Source organism: Triturus cristatus, chromosome 3_1 (assembly GCF_964204655.1).
Source record: "Triturus cristatus chromosome 3_1, aTriCri1.1, whole genome shotgun sequence".
NCBI lineage: Eukaryota > Metazoa > Chordata > Amphibia > Caudata > Salamandridae > Triturus > Triturus cristatus.
The window spans coordinates 310,814,246-310,840,059 of NC_140583.1; the positions used below are offsets into that span (position 1 = coordinate 310,814,246).

The 25,814-nt window shown below is 50.0% G+C and overlaps 1 protein-coding gene and 1 pseudogene across 5 annotated transcripts in view; one reads left to right on the forward strand and one right to left on the reverse strand.

The window, feature by feature from the left end:
• CPEB1 (cytoplasmic polyadenylation element binding protein 1) overlaps positions 1–25,814 on the reverse strand; it is a 493,259-nt gene that overhangs the window by 348,107 nt on the left and 119,338 nt on the right. The gene's annotated exons all lie outside the window — the stretch shown is intronic.
• On the forward strand, positions 15,288–15,630 carry LOC146860168 (protein transport protein Sec61 subunit beta pseudogene; annotated as a pseudogene).

The window sequence follows — 25,814 nt, forward strand, 5'->3', positions numbered from 1 at the left end:
CGGTATATAAAAAGCAATAAGTGTCATGTATATACATACATGATAGCATATACATATCCAAATAAACTATACAATTCAAAATAACACATCAAGTGAAAATACCATAGGATCGTATTGACACATAGGAAAGCATTGAGAAAAAGAATCACTTTACTGACATACCCTTGTCGTTTTATAATCCTAACTATAGCCAATCAGGTGCAAGCACCCTCTAGAACCTTCTCCTCAGAGGCTCAGGCCCTCAGATTTTCGTAGCACAAGAGTGACAAAAGAGTGAGGAGAAGAGAGCCTCTGAGGGGAGGAGGGTGGGTCGCATGAGAATCTATGAAAGACACCAATACTGGAGAACCACAGTTTACAGGTAAGTAACATTTGTTCTTCTCCAGTATTGGGGTGTCTTTCATAGATTCACTTGCTTGAATAGAATAGTGAGCAGTAAGCAGCAACCGGCTGACAAGGCCGTATTAATATTGCATGAAATACAATGAATGTATTTAATACGCAATTGAGAATACCCAAGGAGGAGGTGTGAGAAGTTGGCCTGATGTATGATGTCACTAGTTCTAGTGTACACCTTATATCCGTCCAAACAACCCTTATGGAGATTGGTTGTAAAGTCAACCTTATAGACCAGCTATCCTAGTGGTAGCATGGACAAGAGCAGTCTTAGGCTAAACTCTGAATGGCATGTGAAGCCAGCTGTGATACCATATATAATCCCTTGAATACCAAATGAAAGGACACCACAACATATATATATATATATATATATATATATATATATATATATATATATATATATAAAATAAAGTGTATTTATTCTAGTCAAACCCTCAGCACTCTGAGATTTGAGGTAAGTACAACACAGTCTTATTCAAGCATACATTAAGTCACACAGGTAAGTAATACAGTTAGGCCCTAGGGGCCATGCAAACCATATACTAAAGAAGTGGTATAAGGACCACTGTCATGGAAATCAAATAGGCCTAGGGAATCGCTGGGGCTACACTACAGTACCAACAGTTAGGAAGTGGGAGGCCCACGGGATTCAGGTGCAGAGTGGAAACTCACGCGTAATGCGTAAAAGTCGATAGAATCAGTAGCAGTTAGAAATAAGCAGTTTTAGGACACTTCTGGAGTAGCTAGAAAGTCGAGACTCAGAAACTAGACTGAATATGCTACTTACCAGTATGCATCTGTTCTTGGCATGTAGGGCTGCTGACATTCATATCTGTGCATAGATCGCCGCCTAGTGTTGGGTCCGGATGTTTGCACGTTGTTGTCCTGGAAGAGTCTTCGAAGTATCCTGGGATAGGTGACTCCTACCCTGGACTACAGTGCGCATGGGCATCCTCTCCATCCTCAGATTGTTTTTCGCCATTGTGGCAGTGATGGAGTAGATACAGAAAGTGATGGCCATGCTTACAGTAATTCTGAGAGCTGCAGCTGCTACAGGCGCCGGGGAGGAGGGAGGGCGATATGAATGTCAGCAGCCCTACATGTCAAGAACAGATGCATACTGGTAAGTAGCATATTCAGTTCGAGGCATGTGGGCTGCTGAATTCATATCTGTGCATAGAATACATAGCAGTGCCCTCTATTAGCGGCGGCTACCAGTGCCAGCTGCAGCGGTCTGAAAAAGAGTTTTGAGAACAGCCTGTCCTACAGCTGCCTGCTGTTTTGATTGCACATCTACACAATAGTGTTTGGTAAATGTATGTGTAGTGGACCAGGTGGCTGCTCTACATATATCATGCAGGGGAAGGTTTCCTAGGAAAGCCATGGAGGCCCCTAACTTACGTGTTGAGTGGGCTCGTGGGGGAATCGTTAATGTGCGTTTAGCCTTTTGATAGCAAATTTGAATACATTTAACGATCCATCTGGCTATACCTGCTTTGGAGATAACGTTACCTTTGTGGTGTGGCGCAAAAAAAACGAAAAGTTGTTTTGTCTTCCTAAAGATCTTAGTCCTGTCGATATAATACATGAGGGCTCTCTTCACATCTAGTGTATGGAGTGCTCTTTCTGCGACAGTTTGTGGGTTTTGAAAGAAAACCGGCAGTTCAATAGTCTGATTCATGTGGAACTGCGATACCACCTTGGGCATGAATTTGGGGTTGGTACGTAGTACGACCCTGTTGGCGTGAACCTGTATAAATGGCTCTTGAACGGTTAGTGCCTGGAGTTCACTAACTCTTCTTAAAGAAGTGATCGCTACTAGGAAAGCTACTTTCCAGGTAAGAAATTGAAGCTCGCATGAGTGGAGAGGTTCAAAGGGTGGACCCATTAGGCGTGTGAGGACCAAGTTGAGGTTCCACATTTGAGTCGGTGGGTGGCTTGGTGGAATGACTCGTTTGAGTCCTTCCAAGAATGCTTTGATGGCAGGCACTCTGAATAGAGAAAGGTGCTGCCTAGTCTGCAGATAGGCTGATATTGCGGTCAAATGGACACGTATAGAGGTGTACGCCAGATTGCATCGGTATAGGTGTAAGAGGTAACAAATTATGTTTTGTATGGATGCGTCTAGCGGGTTAATGTCATTATTAGTACAATAAATGACGAACCTTTTCCATTTGGCTGCATAGCAAGCTCTGGTAGTGGGTCTCCTGGCCTCCTTAATGATGTCCATACAGTCAGGTGGCAGGTTTAGGTAGCCAAACTCTAGGACTTCAGGAGCCAGATTGCCAGGTTCAGCTGTTGCGGATCTGGGTGCGGATCTGGGTGCTGAATCTCTCCATGGTTCTGCGTTAAATGCGCGTGTTTGATCCGCAGCCTTTGATGCGGCACCACGGAAAGTTCGATAAAGGTGGTGTACCACGGCTGGCGTGCCCACGTTGGAGCAACCAGGATGAGTGTCAGTGAGTGTTGTCTGAGTTTGCGTGCCACCAGCGGTATCAGTGGTGCTGGGGGAAAAGCGTACGCAAATCTGCCGGACCAGTTCATCCATATCGCATTGCCCTGCGACTGCGGATGTGGGAACCTGGCGGCAAAGCTTTGGCATTTTGCGTTTGCTTGTGGCGAATAGGTCTATCTCTGGATGACCCCACTGCTGGAAGTACGGTTGGAGTACTGATGGGTGTAACTCCCACTCGTGCATCTGGTGGCTGTGTCTGCTGAGCAGATCCGCCATCTGGTTGTCCTTGCCGGGGAGGTGTTCTGCCATGAGGAACATGTTCCTCTGAATGGCCCACTTCCACATGCTCTGAGCCAGATGAGACAACTGTGGAGTGTGTTCCTCCTTGCTTCTGTATATAGTACATGGCGGTCATGTTGTCCGTCCGGATCAACACGACTTTGTTGCACAAGTGTACTTTGAATGCCTTAATTGCCAGGAAGATTGCCATCAGTTCCAGAAGGTTGATGTGCATCTTCTTCTGTTGTGTTGTCCATAGTCCCTGCACTGTAGTGGAGTACATGAGCTCCCCATCCCTGGAGAGACGCGTCCGCTGTCAGTATTATTTGTGGAACAGGCTCTTGGAGCGGTCGGCCCTTGCAAAGGTTTTGTGGATTCCACCAATGCAGAGAGTTGTATGCCCGACCGCTCACCAACACTAGGTCTTTCAGCTGTCCTTGAGCCAGATTCCACTGACGTGCTAAGCACTCCTGAAGCGGGCGCATATGTAGTCTTGCGTGTGGGACTATGAAGATGCAGGAGGCCATCATGCCTATCAACTGCATGAACACTCGCGCAGGAAGGGAGTGTTGGGGTTTGAACTTGGAAATCAGCACTTGCATGCTGTTGATCCTCACTAAATTTGGCTGAGCTGTGGCCGCCAGAGTGTCTATAGTCGCACCTAGGTACTGTTGTACGTGTGCGGGCTGGAGATGGGATTTTGGGTAATTTAGTGAGAACCCCAGACTGTGAAGGAGGTGAATGGTGCGGGACATGTGGCTGGCACATTGCTGGGCTGACTTTGCTTGAACGAGCCAGTCGTCCAGGTAAGGGTAGACGTGTATGTGCTGCCTCCGTAGATGTGCCGCCACAGTAGCTAGGCACTTTGTGAAAACCCTGGGTGCCGTTGTCACGCCGAAGGGAAGGACTTTGAATTGGTAGTGCTGCCCCTGAACAGTGAACCTGAGGTATTTTTTGTGTGAGGGGTGAATGGGTATGTGGAAATACGCATCCTTGAGGTCCAGTGTGGCCAGGAAGTCTCCGTTTGAGCAGCGGGAGGACTTGCTGTAAAGTGAGCATGTGAAAATGCTTGGAGAGAATGTAGCGGTTCAGGGGTCTCAGGTCTAATATAGGTCTGAGTGACCCGTACTTTTTTGGTATTAAAAAGTACAGGGAGTACACCCCCGTACCTTGCTCGTGGACGGGTACGACCTCTATTGCGCCTTTTAGTAGCATGCTTAGCACCTCCTGCTGTAAGAGCGTTAAGTGCTCTGAGGACATAGGACGGTTTGGAGGTATTGTGGGTGGAGTTGAGGTTAATTCTAGGCAGTAACCGTATTTGATAATGTCTTTGACCCACCTGTCCGTGGTGATGGAGTTCCACGTGGACAGGAATCTTCGTAGCCTTCCCGACAGGTGTTAGGTGGTCGGAAGGGAGAGGGCGTCACTGTTTGTTCTTGGGGGAGGACCTGGTGTTGCCGTAACCGCGTCCTCTGCCCTTTGTGCTTGAGCCACGATAACCACCCCGGGTGTTTTTATCGTAGGTGCTTTGTGTGTTGCCTTTGTTGTAGGTTTGCTGTGACCCCTGTCCTCTACCTGCTCCTCTATTTCCGGGGCGACGAAAGGAGCCGCTCCGAAAGGACTGCGTTTGAAGAGCCCCCATGGACTGCAGTGTCCGTGTCCTTTTTTATTTTCTCTAGGGTGGTGTCAACCTCCGGCCCGAATAAGTAGTCTGGGTTGACAGGCTGGTTGAGGATGTTATTTTGTACCTCAGGTTTGAATCCGGAGATTCGCAACCAGGCGTGTCGTCGCAACATGACGCTAGTGTTTATGGCCCTGGCAGCTGCATCTGCGGCATCCAGTGCACACTTGATGGATGAGTTTGTGGGGAGTGGTCCCTCCCTGATGAGGATCTCTGCACCTTCTTTGAATTGGTCAGGGAGATGTTGGAGTAATTGTTCTAGTGTGTCGTAGTGTGCTCGATCGTAGCGGGCGAGGAGCGCCTGAGTATTGGCAATGCGCCATATATTAGCTGCCTGGGCCGCAACCCGTTTGCCGGAGGTCTCTAGCACCTTTGACTTTTTGTCCGGGGGAGGAGCATCACCTGTTTGAGAGTGTGCCCGTTTGCGAGCATTCGCAACTACAATGGAATCTAGAGGTAACTGGCCTCTAATGTAGGTAGGGTCCCCAGGCGCCGACCTGTATTTGTCGATTCTGGGGTTTATTACTCTTGCCCTGGTGGGTTCTTTGAAGATGTCCTTTGCTGGTTTGAGGACACCCTTCAACATGGGTAGAGTTTTTATATTCCTTTCTGAGGATGCGAAAGTGTCCATGAGAGTCATCCTCCACGGTGTCAGAGTGGAGTTGCACCCCATGATTGGCCGCAGCACGTTCAATTAGGGCGTTGAATGCGGCAGTGTCCTCTGTGGGAGATGTTTTTGCTCCATAGAGTTGCTGGTCCTGTGTATCCATAGGTGCACCCGAGTCTACAGGGTCATCCCAAGCTTGGTCAGGGTCCTGTTGGCCTTCAGGGTCCATCTCTCCGGGGTAGGGGACGTGGTCACCCATGTAGTCCTCCAAAACGTCAGTGTCGGAGTGTGTGGGAGAGAAGGACTGTGGATCCTGGTAAAAGGAGTGGAGAGGTTCGGAAAGAACTGGTTCCGAAGTCACCGGCAGCTTTTTCTTAAGTGGGATCCGGTAGGAGTCCAAAGCTGACTCTGAAGTTATTCTCCTTTTGTGGAGCACCACCCTGCCGGTGTCGGCGTCGATGACATGTGACGGAGACGACTCTGCAGGAGAGCGTTCGGCAGCCGTGAACGTGGTGTGGGTGACCCGTGTTCTGATCTGGAACAGTTATGGGGCCGTGGATGGCAGCAGGCCAAAAGTGATATTGGTCGGTGCCGAAGAGGTCGTTTGAGCTTTTATCGGCTCGGAGCCTGACGTGTCCTGGAGGACTGCTTTGTGTTTGGTGCGTTGCGCAGCAACGGTCCGCACCTGGAGTGCCATCGAGTCCTTCGTGCCGGCCGTTTCCGTAGAGGCGGGCGTGGACTTCTTCGGTGCCGGCGAGTCATCGAGTCGAGGGGCAGCAATGGCAGTCGACGTCTTTGATGAGTGTGCCTTTGGTGGTGCTGTCGAAGCGGGGTGCGACGCAGCAGGCAGTTTGACCTGTGGGGTCGGAGCAGATTGTGTCGGTGCCGGTAGCCGAGGAGGTTTGGTGGCACCGAAGCTCTTTTTCCGTGTGTCGTCGGCTGCTGCAAGCTCGGCACCGAAATCTCGTTTGGTGCCGACGGCTTTTGCTGGCGTCGAAGGTGTGGTGGGCCTCGATCCGACCAGCGTTACTTTCGGTTTCGGTTTCTGGTGAACCAATGCGGCTTTCGGTTTCGAAGAAAGGAAACCAGCCTTTTTGGGTAGTAATGGATGCCGCTGAATGTCCGAGGCCGGGCCAGAAGGCGGGGCCGAAGAACTGCGGGATAGGTCTTGGGTAAGGCCCGAAGGCGATCCCTCGACCGGATCCATAGACTGGCTCACTGGGATATCCTCAGTCTGTACGGGTAGGCCTTGCTCGTCACCGGAGCTACTCTCTTCGGCCCCTAAGGCCTCATTGTAGTCTTCTACCTCGGTGTCGGCTTCATCTCTGGAAAAGAGTTGTTCTTCGACGTCTTCCGATACGGAGTCGTGTTCGGAAGCAGGGCTGGAGGGTAGGTTCTCCACGTCTTCGACATCTTCGTCTTCGGCGCTGAAGATGTTGGCTGGGGCAGGTGCCGCTTGCTGCGCTTCGAGTCTTGCTGCTCGTCGATTCCGAAGAGTCTTCTTGGATCGGAATCGGGCACAGGCCATACATGTAGATTCGTCGTGATCCGGTGAAAGGCATTTGTTGCACACCGGATGGACGTCGATATGGGGATATTTCGCATTGCATACCGGACACCGCTTGAATGGTGTCCTCGATTCCATCGTCGATGAAGGGTCGATGGTCGGGGAAAATGCGAAAAAGTTGGTTCTGGAAGTTAGTAAACTAACAATATACTATCGATACCGATCGGGAACAGTACAGACGCGAACTAAAGGCCTTTTGGCCTGTAAAGAGTTTTTCCTAACTTGAGTCAAGATAAGCACATCCGAACCCAATGGCGGAAAAAACAATCTGAGGATGGAGAGGATGCCCATGCGCACTGTAGTCCAGGGGAGGAGTCACCTATCCCAGGATACTTCGAAGACTCTTCCAGGACAACAACGTGCAAACATCCGGACCCAACACTAGGCGGCGATCTATGCACAGATATGAATTCAGCAGCCCACATGCCTCGAACCCTAGGATAGTCAATACCATTGTGAGCACCGGAGTACCCACGTTACCTAGCCCACGGGCTGCGGGTGCATAGGTGTGAACTTGTGTCTGGTTTCGTCGTGGACTTCTATGGATGCCTGAAGGAAAGTTGCTGACAGGCAGTCAGTGAAGAGTGTCCGGTGGATCCCAAGGCCGGGATCAAGAAGGAAGGATACCTGCAAGCAGAAGGGACAGAGTCTGGGTCACTAGCCAGTGACCACGTGGAACCAGGAAGGTACCAGGCGATGTCGTGAAGATGCAGGTGAAGGTGAAGCTTGTCGCAGCAGCCACGGGTACCAGGAGACAGAGGATGACCAGGACCAGGAGGCGAGCTGTCCCACGAAGGCTCTTGCTGTCGGCGGCGTCGAAGTCGAACTAGGACTCACCAAGCCTTGGCAAGCAGAACCCACGAAGAATGGAGGACTTGCTTCTGGTGCAGACCGGGAAGGTCTGGGGTGCTTCCCTTTTGCAGAGGAGCAGGAGCCAGTCTGGAGGAGCCAAACCAGCAGTGGAAATTCAAAGGTGTGTCGTCGCAAAGGCCGCTAGCCAACGGGTAAGCAACCGGACAGATGCGGCAAGCAGGAAAATGCAGAAGGGCCCCACGCAGGACTCGTAGTGTGGGGGGCTGATCTTTGGTGCAGATGGTGCTTGGGGTTGGGGCTTCTCAATCCCCAGTGCACAACTTCGAGGGTGCCTCAGAAGCTGCGCTGGAAGATACTCGCCACTTTTCCCAGGTAGCCGGTCCCACGTCTCTCATCGCCTCCACGGATCTCAGCTCGGCTGTGGATCAGGGTCGGAGAAGTCTGGAAGTCAAGGCTCTGGTCAGGCTCTGCAGTCGGTCCCTCGTAGAACTTCAGCAAAGCAAAGGGTAAGTCTCTTGATGGTGCCTGTTTGCACAGGGTAGCCACTCCTTGGCCACAAGGGAGATTCTTCAGTCTTCTTCTTTCGTCGAATGTCGAAGGTCCAGAGTTTCTGTTCAAGTTGCAGGTTTAGGATAATCTAATCTCCTGGGGCCCAGCTACCACACTTATACTAATCTGGGGGGCTGGGTTGCCTGCTAGGTCACGCCTTATGGGTGGGACCTGGGAGGGGGGTGGTTACACCCCCCTTCCCTTTGTCCAGTTTCGCACCAGGACTGGGGCTGGAGTGCCCCAGCACCGGTTTGAACTGGACTATACATGGGACACCTTGTGTGCCCCAGGCAGTGTCTCGTCTTTCATCCCTCCCTGCCCCAATACACTAAGGCCTGTCTGGGGTGGTGCTCGCACCTCCCAAGGCAGGAAACCTATTGTCCAAGCCTCCCTGGCCGGATTCACTCCCAGCAGCAGGAGGTCAGACTTGTGTCGTGGCAGCAGCATCCATTTTGTGATGCTGGGGCTCTGGTTAACTTTAACCGGGTAAGTAGGTTTCAACATGTCTTCCCCCGCTAGAAGGGAGGGATAATATCCTCACCACCAGAAATGGGATGGGGTATTATTTTAAAGTGTTAGACACCTTACACGACATGTTTTGATAAAGCCATAACCATTTAAGATAAGGCACTTTAAGAGTATATGGTAGGCTATATCATAGAACAGCTATAAGGACATGGTTCTGAAAGCTGCAGACAGGCTCAGCTCATGCTAGAGCACTATCTCACATGTTACCAAGCACTCTGCCTCCAGGATTGTTAAGGCCTGCCATAGGAGTGGCTGATAGGTACACGTGTCTATATACAAGGTAGGTATAGGAATACTACACCTAAGCAAGGGGTGATTACACGACCTTGCCCCAGCTGAGTGATCAGCCAGTTGTGTCATAATGGAAGGCCAGGCGTGCCATAATACATGCTGCAGCCCCTGGTAGGCCTAGGGTACACCCATGCCCTGGGTACCTAAGGTACACTGTACAGGGGCCAATAAGGTGATCCTATCCAAATGGGTTATGCACCTAAAGTACATAGTATTAATTTAGAGAGAACAGCAGGGCTGTGGGTCTGATTAGCAGGCCCACAGCCACATCCAAGTCGAAAACCAGTAAAGCAAAAGCAAAAGTGGGGGTGAACATAGAAAGCAGACCCTACTCCTACAGGAGGGAAGTAGTAGAGGCTCACCTTATTTAAACAGATTCCGTAGAACTGCTTGTCCCACAGCCGTGTCCGCTTCATTAATCGACTCCAGGCAGTAGTGCTTCGTGAACGTGTGCCTGCTGGACCACATAGCTGTCCGGCAAATCTGATGGATGGGTACACCAGCGAACAGGGCAGTGGAAGATTACATTGCTCTTGTAGAATGAGCCCTTACTCCAGAAGAGGCTTGCCAGCCCTTTGATGGCAAAAGGAGATTGCTGAAGAAACCCAACGTGCAATCGTGGGCTTGATAACCGACTGTCCTTTACAAGTGCGTCCGTAGGCCACAAACAGCTGATCCGACTTGCGAAAGGATTGTGTTCTGCTGATGTAGAATTTAAGGCAACTCTTTAAATCCAAAGAGTGTAGACTGTTCCGCTGGAGACTGCGGATGCGGGAAAAAAGGTTAAGATTACTGGTTAATTGAGATGGAAATCGGATGGTACTTTAGGCATGAAAGCCAGATTAGTGCGGAGAATTACACAGTCCGATCTGAATTGAAGAAACGGAGGTTGTATTGTAAAGGTGCGATTGTCACCGACTCTGCGGGAGGAAGTCAGTGCAAGGAGGAGGGCCACTTTCCATGTTAAGAATTTGAAATCCGCCGAATGGATTGGCTCAAAGGGGCGCCTTCATGAGCTGAGCCAATACGATGTTAAGACGCTACGTGGGTGGAGGACGCCAAATGGGCGGGAACATTCGGAAGAGATCCTTGAAAAATTGCTGTATTACTCTAGATGAATAGAGAGGACGAGCCGTCCTGCCGAAAGTGAGATATTGCCGCTAGAAAGACCTTTAAGGTAGTGTGACAGTCCAGACTGCGCCAACTGCAGGAAGAACGGCAGAATGTGTTCTGGGGAGGCGTGCACTGATGTATGTGGACCGATGCACACCAAAGACAAAATCACTTCCACTTTAGCTTCTAAGTCTTCACTGTGGAGGGTGCCCTCGCCCTAGCCAACACCTCCCTGCAGGCCGGTGGAATGTTCAAATGAGCAAATTCAAGGTGCTCAGGTTCCAAGCCGACAAGCTGAATGAACTGGGATTCGGATGGCATATCCGCCAGTCGTTCATAGTTAAAAGGTCCGGCCTCGGGTGAAGGAGGGGTTCGCATTGGGAGAGGAGGAGCAACTCCTGCTGCGATGGAGCTTGCGAGCTGTCGAATTAGTGTTTGCCGCTCTGCAGAGGCAAAGGCCATAGCCCTGCTCGTATCGATGGTAGCGCCAAGAAAGGTCTTGTACAGAGCTGGCATGAGCTGAGACTTTTGCAAGTTGATCGACAAGCCCAGAGACTGAAACAGAGTGAGACAGCGCTGAGTATCAAGGGCCGCTTGGTGGGAGGATTGAGATTTGATGAGACAATCGTCCAAATACAGGAATATTTGTATGCCCGTTAGTCTAAAATGGACCACCACCGGGGCAAGGATCTTTGTGAAGACCCGCGGAGCGGAGGCCGAAGGGTAGGACCTTGAATTGGAAATCCCTGTGACCTACAAGAAAACGCAAGTATTTCCTGTGGCGTGGAATTATGGGCACATGGAAGTAAGCATCCTGAAGGTCGATTGTAGTCATGAAATCGCCCAGAGAGAAGAATTGAAGGATGTCCTTCAGCATGAACATGCGGAATGCTTGGTCCTTGAGTAATTTGTTGAGACCTTAGATCGAGGATGGGGCGCCATTCCCCAGATTTTAGTATGAGGAAAAAACGGGAATAGAACCCAAACCCCTTTTGTGATTTCGGAACCACTTAGATAGCCCCTTTGAGCATTATCTGGATTTGGTTGAAAAGTTTTAAGGTGAGCGGGAGGAGGTCCGGATGGAGAGGTGTGTGGGGGAACCTTTACAAACTCTAGGGCATGGCCCCCTGAAATGTCCAAAACCCAGCGGTCCGAAGTGATTGAGGACCAACTCGAAAAGAACTGGGAGATTCGTCGTCCAACTGGAGAAAGGGAAAACTGGAAAGAGGGGACCCTTGATGTACACAGTCATTGTTTTTTGGAAGAGTTACCCCTGTAATTGGATCTTCCTCTATAAGATTTGCCAGACTGCTGCGGCTGTGAGGAATAACGTTGTCCTTGGTTGTAGGAGCGGTACTGGGAAGAAGACCCACGAAAGGAAGAGGTGCCGCGGCTGCGCGCACCCCCGAAAGGGCTGCTTCCGGAACTGGAGTGCCGAGGGAGCGAGCCGTCTCAGTGTCCTTCTTGATGGCTTGCAAAGCGTCCTCCAGATGCTGGCCGAACAATGATTCTCCATCATACGGCATGTCCAGAATCTTGGCCTGGACCTCCTGACGGAAAGAGGTGGAACGAAGCCAACCCGGTCGTCTTAAAACAGCCGCTCCAGCCAATTGACGAAAACCCATGGAGGCAATGTCGACGGAGCAGTCGATGATTTCTGAGGATGCCCTCTCACAGGATCTTTAGAGCATCTGCTCTAGAGTCTTACGGGATAAGCTTAACCAAAGCTGCCATGTCCGACCACATTTGTCGATCGTAACGACAGAGGATGGCCAAAGAATTTGCTGCTCAGACCGTTGAAGCCATGGTCGAAAACTTTTTGCCAATGGCATCCAGGCTGCGGCCGTCACGATCCAGAGGTGACTAAAGCGGAGACGATGGATTTTTGGAGCGACGTTGCACCGCCTGGGTGATAGTCTGGCTTAGGCTGAGACACTAAGTAAGCTGGTAAGAAGAGTCCTGGGCCTTGTACTTCTCCAGTCGCGGGAGTACTGCCGGGATGGAGTTCGGCGTTTTAGCTTAATGCCCTCGTTCCAGATAAAGTCTATAATGGGCACGGCCCGTACCTGTTTCTGCGTCTGGGACTTGAAGTCGTACAGAAAGCAGTCCTCCTCCCTAACCAACATGGGAAGGTGAAAACGTTGAGCCACCCTTTCCATCAGTTGATGGAATCCGGTTATGTCGACAGGTGGTGAAGTCACTGGCGATGTTGGAGGTGATGCGGGCGAATTGATTTGATAGTCATCCCAGTCCGCCATAGAGTACATCATCATGAAGCTCTCCCTCCTCCGTATCCAGATTATCCACAACCTCCTCTGTTGCAGGGGGAACCAATGCAGGTGCGGATGGTGTCGGCATCGTTGGCAACACAGGAGTAGACGGAACGGCAGATGGCGTCTCACGTGGAGAACTATGAGAGGAAGCCGGAAAGCGCAGATTGTAATCTTCCAACATAAATTGAAGGTTGGAGCTGAGCGACAAAGGAAGCTGCGCCATAGGAACGTGCAGGGGGATGTTGCTCCTGACAGTAATAGTCCTGCGAATAGTCATCCTCCTCGAAATCTTGGCATTTAATATGAAGCTCAGAAGGACTACGAGCATCTCGAAAAGAGGACTGAACATCATCAGAATCTGAAACTTCCTCATCAACCGAGGGGAATAGCTGATGAGGTGGCCGAGTGACCGGTGGCATCATGACAGAGTCCAGCACAGCATGGCGATGCTGCAGCAAGGTGATGTCCACCGACCCTGGCGTAGACATTGGCACCAAAGGCATAGTTGCAAAATTTGACACCTCCGTCGTTGAGGCGATAGTCGACGAAGTCGCCGTCGACGAGGGTGCAGTCGACGAAGCTCGCGCCGACGAGACTGTCGACGACCCCGCCGTCGACGATGTGAGCGTCAGCGGCGAGGACTTCTTCATTATCGTCGACGAAGCTTTAGACGTCAACGGAAGCGCCAGCTTCCTAGTCGTCGACTTAGAAGATAGTGGAATAGTCGACGAAATAGTCTTTAGGAAAAACGCACACCACTGTCGACGGTGAAAATGTTGACGACGCAGGAAATCTGCTCGACAGTCGACGAGGTTGATGAAGTTGCAGATCTTGTCGACCGAGGGGCCGTCGAGGGGCCCGTAGACTGTTTTGCGCGTTTTTGACTAGAAACATGCGCTGACGGAGTCAGACGCCTGAGAGCTAGGTCTCGGGGGCGCTGGCGTAGTAACAGAGACTTGGCCTGCAGACACCTCAAGATGAAGTCTCTTTTTCAAAAAGGGAGACGGCAAGTCCTGAACACTACTACGCTTGGAAGAGACTCCTGTTCGAACAGAGGCCACACTTTCCACCTCAGAAAGGGGGTTATCCGTATCCCTCAGTTTTTGAAGCCACAATAGGCGACCCTCCCTGTCCTTCAAAGTCTTTTGAGAGAAAGTTCAACAAATTTTACAGTTGGCCACCTTATGGTCAGGGTAAAGACAGATACATTTTTCATGCGGGTCCTCAGAAAAAAGTCTTAACTTCCCACAAGATGAACAAGGACGGAAAAGAGACTTCTTACTTGAAGACATGATGAGAAAAACTCAGACCAAAGACTGAGCAGAGCTCAGGGAGACTCCCTTCACACGACGTGCGGTAGAAAATCTGAGGGACTGAGCCTCTGAGAAGGTTCTAGAGGGTGCTTGCGCCCGATTGGCAAGAGTTTGGACTATAAAACGACATGGATATGTCAGTAAAGTAATTTTTTCTCAATGCTTTCCTATGTGTCAATACTATCCTATGGTATTTTCACTTGATATGTTATTTTGAATATATATATATATATATATATATATATATATATATAAAGTTTTTGTATATGCTATTATGTGGTTATGTGGTTATGTATATACATGACACTTATTGCTTTATATACCGTGGGACTCCCACTTAGACGGGGAATATTAAAGCATGTGAATCTATGAAAGACACCCCAATATTGGAGAATTACTGATAATTATTTTGACTTTTACACATGCCAACAGTTCCTGGAAAAGTGTTGCCTCATTAGTACCAGTGTAACATACAAATGCAGCAGTGAAAGGTGCAGTCAACCTTTGCAAAGGGCCGTCCACTGCAGTAACAGGTCACATTTTAGTAACTTTTGATCCGTTTCAGCTACAAACAAATTAGTTAAAATTGTCAGACTATCTAGCAGATGTATTGTGTCAAATACAGCAGAACCATAATTATATAGAAAACATTTGAAAACTGGTATATTTTGCCATTTGTTTGAACTGCTCGTGGAAAAAATTAAGTGCTGACGACAAACACAATGGCTCTTTGACAAATAGCTTGTACTTTCACTTTTAAGTGTATGTGGGACATTGTGATTCAAACCATATCCCACTTTGTGAATGTATTCATGTAAATTACTCACATTAAGCTTTAAATAATCATGTGTATCTATTGGCTGAATTAAACAAGCTGTAACTGGTCAGTGAAATGTCAAACAAATACTAAAAATTGGGATGTTTTGGGTTTTCCGGCCACTTGACTCCGCCCACTGATCCAGTCCTCCGTTATTTCCTCCCTCCGATTCTCTGCCCACAGTTCCCATACTTCTCCCCCTCACGCCCCCCCCCCCCCCAACTTCAGCCACTGGTTGATGGGACCTGCTCATGCTTCTAAATAAACCAGGCAAAAAAAAAAAATAGTTTTAAGCACATGCAGGTCCCCCTCCACGAAATCAGCCCCCAGCTTATTCAGCACTACCAAACGCCCGGTAGCCAGTCCCGCCCTGAAGAACCCCAACCCAATGCGCCTTCCCACTTGAGTGGCTGGTTAAGAACTCTGGGACCCATGCAGTGCCTGCCCTCAAACTAGTCTGTCCTTCCATACGTGATGCATGTTGCAGTTCTAGAAAAAAGTGCAATTTCCTAGAGGCACCTTGTTTAGTGCCACGTGTCATAACAGGAGTCCGACCATGTGAGCATGACATGCTGCGTTAGACCAAGTCATTCCTGTTACTAATGCTTATTCAGTTTAAAAAAAATGCCAGCAGTGGAACTAGGAGTGCTGCCCGAACGACCTCAGCGGGCACAGGAGGCATGTGGAGGTTCTATACAGAAGATTCGCCTGGTCTGAAAGTCGGGCCTGTTCCAGTGCTGGTCATGAGTCTGCTTTTCATCGCCTCTGTCTTTATGCTGCACATCTGGGGCAAGTACACAAGGTCTTAGAACTAGGGACTCCATATTCTGGCGACTTGAACATCTTCATCTTGGACCAAACATACAAACTAGATAAGAGCTTTTTGGAAAAGAATGCTGTCCCACCTGGCATTAATAAAACTTATAATGACTCAGAAGTTTTAATCTACGACATTTTTACCAACCGCTTATTCAGTTTATACTACGAAATTTAAGTGAGGAAAATGCACTTTACCATCCTGGTAAAGTCCGGTTATTTATGGTAGTCGTCTGTCTTTGCTGGCACATTTTGGCAGTTTGCAAGAGAAGGGTGTACCACAGACTGAAGGAAATTCTACCACAGCACCACCTTTCAATTGGAGGATGCCCAGAACAAGACATTCCCACCAAATGAGGGCATTCCTATCAGATTAATCTGCATATCAGTACTTTCATTCAGGCCATGCATTACTTTTAATGCAAAGAAGCCAAGATCAGAAAGATCACTGCCTAGTCAAAAACTAGCATTAGATGAAGACGTTCTCTTCCTGTACAGGATTAAAGATTGTCGGGTTACATGCCAACTATCCCAGACTTTCACGACACTGATTAGTTCCAAGCGAACTTCTTGGACTAAACGGTCCGGAAAGAAACTCTAACTACGGAACCCAGAACAGGAACAGAGGTGTAAATCCGGAAATGTGAGCTGGGAGTGGCACCCACAGAGGTACAGGGCCCGTCCTGCTGAGGGTCAGGTTTCACATACAGCAGGGCAACTGCACGCAGCAGGACCCCGCGTCACACCAAGGGGGCCGAACCCCCGCGTCAGTACATGCATGGGAGGTAGCAGAGCGGCACACTAGGAGACTAGAGATCAAACCAGCATTTTGCAATAGGCACCACTGACAACGGAAGGGCAGGGGCGAAGGGTAACATGGAGGGAGAAGGCACAGACCACAGGAGGGAGGGGGTGTCTACAGGGCACAACAGCAGGAGGGAGGGGGTAAAGAAGGCACCAAAGTCTGCAGTAAGAAACTGAAAAAAGAAAATGGTATGAGTTATTCAAACAGAGCACTGTCGCCATGGGAGGTGAAAAATGAAGGCGGTGGGACCAACAAGCCTATTTACAAATCAGAAACCAGTATTTAGGAATGACTAGTCCATGGCAAATATGGGCCAAGAGTGGGTAGGGCTTCTATTCGCTACTTAACCACAAGTCAGAGGCGCAAATAGTCACGTTTCGGGGGGGGGGGGGGGGGGGGGGACTAAGAATTTTTTTTGGGGTGGGCTGATTCTTCAAACAAAAGGCAAAGTGGAGCTGCAGGGGACCTAAGCAGGTGTGAAACCCAGGCTCTAGGCTAGAGGTAAAAAGGGCGCTTCACACCACAGATTTGGCGGAGCAACCACAGGGGAGGGAGGGGGGGTTGGCAGTGTATCCGCAACAGCACGCAGGATTCACAGAAGGGGTTCCCTGGCCACAGATGGCTTTGCACCCAGTCACTGAATCTTATGGCTTTGAATATCAATCAATCAGTGACATTTATAGAGCGCACTACATACCCGTAGGGTCTCAAGGCGCTGGGGGTGGGGGGGTGCCGCTACTGCTCGAACAGCCATGTCTTCAGCTTCTTCCTGAAGGAGAGGTGGTCTTGGGTCAGGCGCAGGTCGGTCGGGAGGGAGTTCCAGGTCTTGGCGGCCAGGTAGGAGAAGGACCTTCCTCCTGTGGTCGCTCTTCGGATGCGGGGGACGGCGGCGAGGGCGAGGTTGGCTGATCGGAGGTGGCGTTTGGGAGCGTAGAAGTTGACTCGGCTGTTGAGGTAGCTCGGGCCTTGGTCGTGTAGCGCTTTGTGTGCGTGGGTGAGGAGGCGGAAGGTGATTCTTTTGTTGACGGGGAGCCAGTGAAGGTCTCTCAGATGTCCGGAGATGTGGCTGGTTCGTGGGATGTAGAGGATGAGTCTGGCTGAGGCGTTCTGGATCCGCTGGAGTCTCTTCTGGAGCTTGGCGGTGGTACCGGCGTAGAGGGCGTTGCCGTAGTCCAGTCGGCTGGTGACGAGGGCCTGGGTGACGGTCCTCCTGGTCTCGGTGGGGATCCACCAGAAGATCTTCCGTAGCATGCGTAGGATGTTGAAGTACGCCGAGGAGACGGCGTTGACTTGCCTGGTCATGGAGAGGGAGGAGTCCAGGATGAAGCCCAGGTTGCGTGCATGGTCTGTCGGTTTGAGTGCGGTGCCCAGGGCGGGAGGCCACCAGGAGTCGTCCCAGGCGGAGGGTGAGGAGCCCAGGATGAGGACCTCCGTCTTGTCCGAGTTCAGCTTCAGGCGGCTGGTCGTCATCCACTCGGCTACGTCCTTCATCCCTTCGTGTAGGTTGGCTCTGGCGGCGGCGGGGTCGTTGGTCAGGGAGAGGATCAGCTGGGTGTCGTCGGCGTAGGAGATTATGTTGAGGTGGTGTTGCCGTGCGATGGCCGCGAGGGGGCTCATGTAGACGTTGAAGAGGGTGGGGCTCAGCGAGGATCCTTGAGGGACGCCGCAGATGACATCGGTGGCCTCTGACTTGTACGGTGGTAGACGGACTCTGTGTTCTTCCGTCGAGGAAGGAGATGATCCATTCCAGCGCCTTGTCCTGGATTCCGACGTTGCTGAGGCGCTGTACTAGGGTGCGGTGGCAGACAGTGTCGAATGCTGCGGAGAGGTCTAGGAGGATGAGGGCCGCTGTTTCTCCGTTGTCCATCAGGGCTCGAATGTCATCGGTGGCGGCGATGAGGGCGGTCTCGGTGCTGTGATTGGCTCGGAAGCCGGACTGTGAGGGGTCGAGGGATCCATTCGTTTATAGTCTGCTAGTCAAAGACAAACCACTACCCAGCGGGTGGCATGGTGTCTCTCAAACTTGGCCTGTTGCTTGCCAATCACCATAAACTAGCCATCAAGGAAACAGTCTGCTATCACCGAACTGCAGCCAACGCAACATGTACTGACTGAAAGCATAACTGCTTAATCTGAGTGTGAATAAACTGGAGCACCATGCAGTGGATGCAGAAGGAGCAACATGTGCCTAATAGGCCTTCATGAGGGCACTAAGGATCCAGTGTCATTCTGGGCAAATTAATCTCCCTGTGCTTAACAAATGAATTTGAGAAGTGTACAACTACAACTCTGTATTCATATTGAAGAGTTTCAGCTGCTTGACCAATCCCATTCTGGTTCAGAGTGGGACATGGTACTGAAATGGCCCCAACACATTGACGCCTTGAGTCTACTTGACCAAAATGTGCCACGTCTACTGATCCTTCTTGAGCTAACCTCAGCGTTTGACACGGTCAAACACGAAAACCTGATTGATATTCCGGAAAAAAGGATGGGGTTATAGGGCCCAGTCTTCAATTTGTTTCTCATTCCTACAGAATGCAAAGAATAAGTGAATTGTTCCCTCGCTAAGAGTGACCGTTTCAATTGGAGTGCCTCAAGGTTCCACACTCTCCAACACTTAGAGCTGTTCATGGAAAGCCTCACAGAAATCCTGAAACGTTCAAAGATACACTACCACAGGTACGCGAATATGCAACTTTATATGAAAAGAGCATCTCTGGAAGACAAAATGCTGAACTGTGTTCTTCTGAAAACAGACTGGCTAACTCAATCACCTATTGCTTAATACTCTCAGGAGAATCAGTCTGGATCTCCCCACCCACCTACTCCATACTGATTCAAGGCTGGCTCAAACATCTTACAGCCCTCAACTGCAATCCTCATGTGGTGATTCCACTAGATTAGGGATCACAATAGACAAACCTCAATATATATCAAGATATCACTGTTCCAACTAGGGGAGCAAACTACCATCTCTTAGGAAAATCAAGCAGTTCCTACCTCTTGTGGACCTGTTATGCAGTCCATAGTGAGTGATCTGAATGGAATACAGCATTGTGACCTTGGCTGGGTTGCCCAAAGCTAGTCTGACCCCCCTGTAAGGGCCACTCTGAACTCTGCTTCCAGACTTGTCATGGGCTCTCAAACATGATCCCATCACACCTAATGCAATTCAGCTCAACTGGCTATAGCTCGATGATTGGATTAGGTTCAAGATTGCTTGCCTGACGCACAAAGCACTCCACACTAATGCAGCCTCTTACTTAGCAAATAAATCAGTGCCCAAGAAGCTCCAGCACTCTTGTTGAAACTGCACAATTTAAAGAGAATACAGTGAACCTTCTCAGGTCTGGCCCCAAGAATTTGGAACTCTTCCACCTGATATCCATTCGATTACTTCAACCTCCTCATTCATAATGCAAGTCAAAGAAAGTCTCTTGAATAACCAGCTGCAACAATCGTCCAAACGTCAATATAACTAATCTTTATACCCTAGAGAAAAAATAGCTCTCCTTTGATACCTTTTCAAGATGAGACTTCCGTTTCCTACATTTTCCTCAGGTCTGTTTTAGTTCTTATTGTATTGGGTTGGTTCACTACAAATGTTTAGGATGTTAACTTGCTTATTGACTAACCATACCTTTTTCCTCATGTGCAGCGCTCCGATAGCCTTTTCAGATCATGTTTGCGCTTTATAAAAGACTATTCAAATAAATGGGTTGTTCTGTAACAAAACTGGTGCTCATGTAAAGCGCTCTGATACTAGATGTCTCTGGTCTAGTTTGCACTATATAAAAACAAATATATATTTTTTTAAATCCAGTGGAGGCATACTTGGAAATCCGGATGCACAGAGAGGTGGTCCCAGGCCAGCTCACACCCTAGTTTGCATGTTAATAGGTAAGGGTTGTAGTGAGGATACAGGATTCACTGGACATTACCAAGTTAGCATATGTTATTATACACTTTGCTGCCATGTTGCCACTTTTGCACACGTTTCTACATTACTTTTCGCAAATCTTTTGCTTGTTCTAGCTCACATGAGAACAGTCTACCTTTCACGTTTCTTGCTGTACTCTGTGGGTTTAGTCTACACAGTGTAGAAGGTCGAAAAACAATGACCCTTGTTAATCTGTTGGTCAGTCCCCTGCATATTAGACTTAATACATAGCTGCCGGTATGAATTTTTACCCACCATACTAGACATGAATTCTATACTTGAACCCAAGCTGGACTATGCATTGATATGGGCCTCCTGCAGGAGGACCACAAAAAACTGAAATACCAAGTCAAACACTAAAGTCACACTAGCTGCACTATGGCGGCAGACTGATTAGCACCTCCGGGCTATGCAGGAGGAAATAGAGTATGAGGGTGGGGGTGGGGGCAGGAGCGGGACAGGAGATCAAGACAATGCAAGAATCATGGGCCTCCTGAAACAGGCAGAAGGCCCAAATATGGAGCTGTATATTGACTGGTTTGCAAACAATTCTTCAGAGTAAACAACCCACTTTCTCCTGGTGAGTAGGCCCACAGCAGGACCTCATTCGAGTGCCCCTCTGACAAGTAGTTGCCCACCTTTAATTATAGGGTCAATGACCATATTCTACTGGAGGCGTGAGCCAAGGCCCCTCCCCCTGACATGGAAATGAAGTAGTGCCTCCTTGTACATGGCATCAAATATGCCTTGCAGTTCCTTGCTATGGTTCCGATAGCACATGAAGGAACCACTGTGTTAACACCAGACACCTGGTTCTCACTAGAACAGAGGTCGTCCATCCTCTGTGGTAGAATAGACCCTCTCCCAACCCCCTTTATGGAAATCAGATAATGCAATCCAGCCACTGACCACAGGGCCCCACTAAAGAGCAAGCAGTTAAGGCTTGTGTGGTGGAAGACAGGTGGGTAGCAGCCTTCACTCCAGAGTCTGGAAACTGACAAGCAAATTAGTTCACCGGAGGCAACTGCTTTGCAGTTTTCTGGGCAGTAGCCAGACTCCCACCTCAGACACCGGAGGACTTGAACGAGTTACTTACCATCAGTTACGATAAGTAAAAGACCTATTAGTTCTAGATTACTTAAATTAGAATTGTCCCCAGGCATCAGACTGGATCCGGAGAATTTTTCAGCAGTACCCCTGCACGTCAGTAGGTGGCGTCAGTAGGCTCTGCATTAGTCATTGGCATCATGATTGCCGGAATGACGTCCTAGTATCTACTTAGACGCCACCCCTGCACGCTGACATACGTTCTTTATATGGCATTCCACGCCAGAAGCAGAGCCATACATGACAGACAACTGGTGCACAAAACTAGAGTCCCTTAGAAGTCAATTCGCAGAACAGGGGGTGGGGAGGGAATGGGTGAAGTGGTAAGGCATCTATAACCAATATAGATCTTCCATACACGTTACCAAAGTTAACTAACTTGTTCATCTGAAAGAGCTTATTAGTTATACACTCCTTACCTTAGTTAGCAGACCTACCTTTGGGGTTGGTATTGCTGGGGTATCTATTCTAAGTTCACACCAGAAAGTCCTGGAGAACTGAACGGCCAAAGAAGCCATCTCTCCGCAAAGGACTATCCAGGCAATGCTTCGTGAATGTGTGCACAGATGCCCATGTGGCTGCCTAGCAGATGTCACTGAGGGGGGACTCCACGTCCCAAAGCAGTAATGGCTGCAGTCGCCCTGGTGGAATGGGCATGCAGCCCTACTGGAGGCTCTTTTGACAAGGAATAAAAGATTTTAATGCAAAGAACGACCCATCGAGAGCTGGCTAGTTTATGCACTGCCCGACCTTTCTTGGCGCCTACATAGCCTAAGAGTTGATCATCCACCAGGAATTGTTTTATGCGATCCAGATAAAATGATAGTGCATGTTTTGGATCCAGACGGTGGAGCCTCTCCGCCTCCTTAGAAGGATGCTGGTCGGGAAGAAGGTGGGCAAAGTAATGGTCTGTCCTATGTGGAAAAAGGTAACCACTTTGGGAAGTAAAGTTCTAGCTCGAAGGACAACTTTGTTCGGATGAACAGCAAGGAAAGGAGGTTTAGAAGAGAGCTTGAAGCTCTCACCTTGCAAGCAGAGGCGATGGCCACCAGAAAAGCAGTGTTTAAAGGTCAAGAGTCAGAGAGGACAATTTAGTGGCTTGACAGAAGCACACGTAAGGCAAGTGAAGACCAAATTCAAGTCCCACTTTGGCATTACGAATAGAATAGGAGGAAAGGAGGAGTGTAATGCCCTTAAGAAATCTATTTACAATAGGGGACTTGAAAAGAGAAGGCAGATCAGGAAAGCAAAGAAAAGGCCGAAATATAGCCTTTGAGGGTGCCCAGAGCAGAGCCCTGCTGGGCCAAAGAATGGAGACGAACCTCTGAAAGGGGGTCAGAAAGGGGTTCCACAGCCTTTGCTGAGCACCATGCCAGAAATGTGTTCCATCTACAGGTACACACTGTTGTAGTGGAGGGATGCTTGCCTTCCAAGATGATTTGACAGCTTTTGACCTTCCTCCTTAAGTCTGTAAACTGTCGCCGCTCCATGCAAGGAGGTGGAGGCTGGACAGGTTCGGGTGGAGGACCCTCCCCTGCTGCTGCGACAGAATATCTTCCCGAAAAGCAGTCTGATTGGAGGATAAATGGCCATGTTCAAGAGCTCAGGATACCAGACTTCTTACCCAGTCCGGAGCCACAAGAATGACTTGGGCCCGTTTGCGCTTGATCTTCTTCCCAAAGTGCTGAAGTGGTATGGGATGAAAGGAGTATAGAAGACCGCAATTCCACTTTGTGATGAAGTCGACAAGCGAGTGCAGCCTTGGAAATTCCAACGTGCAGAACTGCTGACATTGTGCGTTCTCGTCGGTGGCGAAAAGATCTAACCAAGGCTCGCCACTTCTGAAAGAAACCTTGCACCACCTCCGAGTGAAGATACCATTCGTGGTCCATCATGCACTGGCGGCTGAGTTCGTCCTCCCTGGTGTTCATGGAACCGGCAAGGTGTTGAATAACCAGGGACATACCCTGATGTTCCAGCCACGTCCAGAAGCGAAGAGCCTCGACAGGATTCACGACCCCCACCTAGCCTGGTTTGTTGCAGTACCACATGGCTATGGCGTTGTCTGTGAACGCCTGCACCACTCTTCCTTTGACAAAATGGAATGCTTTCGGTGAAAGACAAACTGCCTAGAGCTCCAACAGGTTGATGTGGAACCCAGACTCCACCAGAGGCTTCTGATCTCCATCTCTCCAATGTGGCCACCCCAGTAGTGATGCATCTGTCACCACTGAAATCTGGTTGGAGAGGGATCTGCTGTTGAACCAATCCTGGTTCGTTAGCCACCACTGCAATTGTGTGCGGTGCCCTTCAAGATGTGAACATCGGAAAGATTCCCCATATGCTACGCCCACTGGAACTACAGGTCCCACTGCAGAGCCCGCATACGTAATCTGGCATGATCCACCAGCAGGATGCCAGAGGCCATGAAGCCCAGCAGCCTCAAGGTCAATCTCACCAAAACCTGGGATAGAGGCTGAATCAGTATCATAGCCCGAATATCCTGGACTTGCTGCTTGGGAGGAAAAGCACGAAACCGCGCGGTGTCCAGAACTGCTCCGATGAAGAGCTTCTGTGAGGGAATCAGGTGTGACTTGGACTCGATAGTGAACCCCCCTGCAAATGCAGGAGTTCCGCCGTAGTACAGAGGTGGGAGACAGACAGGGGCAAACCCACCAACAGCCAGTTGTAGAGATACGGGGAATACTGGAACCCCTGATCTGCGCAGATGAGTTGCAACCTCACCACCACTTTTGTGAATACATGAGCAGCGCTGGTAAGGCCGAAAAGGAGCATGATGAACGGAAAATGCTTGTGGCCTACAGTGTACTGCAGGTAACACCTGTGGGTTTGCAGGACGGGAATGTGGACGTCAAGTGTCCTGCAAGTCCAACGCTACCATCCAGTCTCCATGGTCGAGGACAGACAGGACCCGAGCCAATAACATTTTGAACGTCTCCTTCCGGAGGAAGAGGTTGACGTTACAGAAATCCAAGAAATGACGCAGGCCTTGGTCGTCCTTGGGCACCAGGTTGTAGTGGGAGTAACAACCACAACAGACTGAGAAAGTGACTCGCTCGATAGCTCCCTTGGCCAAGAGAGCTGAAACTTCCAGATGAAGTGCAAAGTGATCCTCCGACATGTAGTGTAGGTGGCATGGAGGAAGGGGTAGTCTCGAAGGGGAGGGAGTAGGTCCCTCTGGTCCAACGTGAGGATGTGCCAGTTGGGAGGTGATGGGGAATCCTTCCACCCACTGGTGGCCAAAAGTCAGACTAGGAAGGTTGAGGCTGCTGGGGGGGGGGGCGTTGGGTCCCACGTCCCCAGCTGCACAGAGGCTGGGTAGCTTGCGCCAACCTGTGGCCCAGAGTGGAACGTGGTGGGGCACACCTGTAGCCACGAAAGGCATACTGCACAGAAAGATGGCAGCGAGGCCCAAGGATCTAGCTGTAGCTCTAGAATCCTTAGAGGGCTCAAGCACACTGTCCGCCTTGTCAAACAGGCAACTGCCAAAGGGCATGTCCAAATGAGTACATTGGACATCCCCAGAAAAGCCAGTGGATCTCAGCCAGGCGTAGCAACTTTGAGCTACTGACTTCAAAATAGTTCTACCCAGCGAGTTGGTGTCCAGCACATATTGGATGGCGAACCAGAGTCTCTCCCCTCCACGACCACACAGGAGTGTCCCAGGCTTCCTCCAGGCACGGTGGCAGCACCTGCGCAACCGTATCCCACACAAGTGTGTATAACAGCCCAAGAGACAAGAGGTGTTCACCAACCTCAGGCCTAAGATGGCGGAAAAACATCTTCCCAAGATGGTCCAGCATCTTGGATTGCCCATCAGAGGGAGCAGAAGGGAACATGCATTTGGATGTGGAGGCTTCGACCATCAAGCTCTCGGGAGTAGTGCGATGGTAGAGAAAAATTAGGTCGCTAGGGGCCAGGCAGTGGTGTTGGGCAATCATTCTATCCACAGGAGCCCCTGTGCTGGGCCTGGACCAAATGCCAAGGAAGTCTGTGAGGTCCTCATTGAATTCGCAGCAGAGGCTCGGACAAGGCTGCTGCCAGTGGAAGAAGCTCAGTCAGGAGATAAGTCCCGACTGCAACGGTAGGAAGCTCAAGGCCCACCCTAAGCAACACCAGTGTAGAAGGCTCCCTCTGATGCCATGGTAGGAGGGGGGGGGGGGGTGAAGCATGCCAAGGTCTGGTGAGGTATCCAGACCACTGGCCTCAAAATCCTCTCAAGTCTAGCTCCTCAAGCTGGTCTGCTTAAGGGTCAATAGACCCCTGCCAGTCCCCACTCTGCTCTGGCTGCCACTCAGGGCAATAGGGAACACCATGGTAGAACAGTGGTACAAAAGAACTGGTCAATGCCGGTCCGGCTCAGTGTCCAACCCAAGGGGGAGGCAGGGCTCGACATCAGTTGGGGACACAACCGGTGTTGGAGGTGACAAGGTGTAG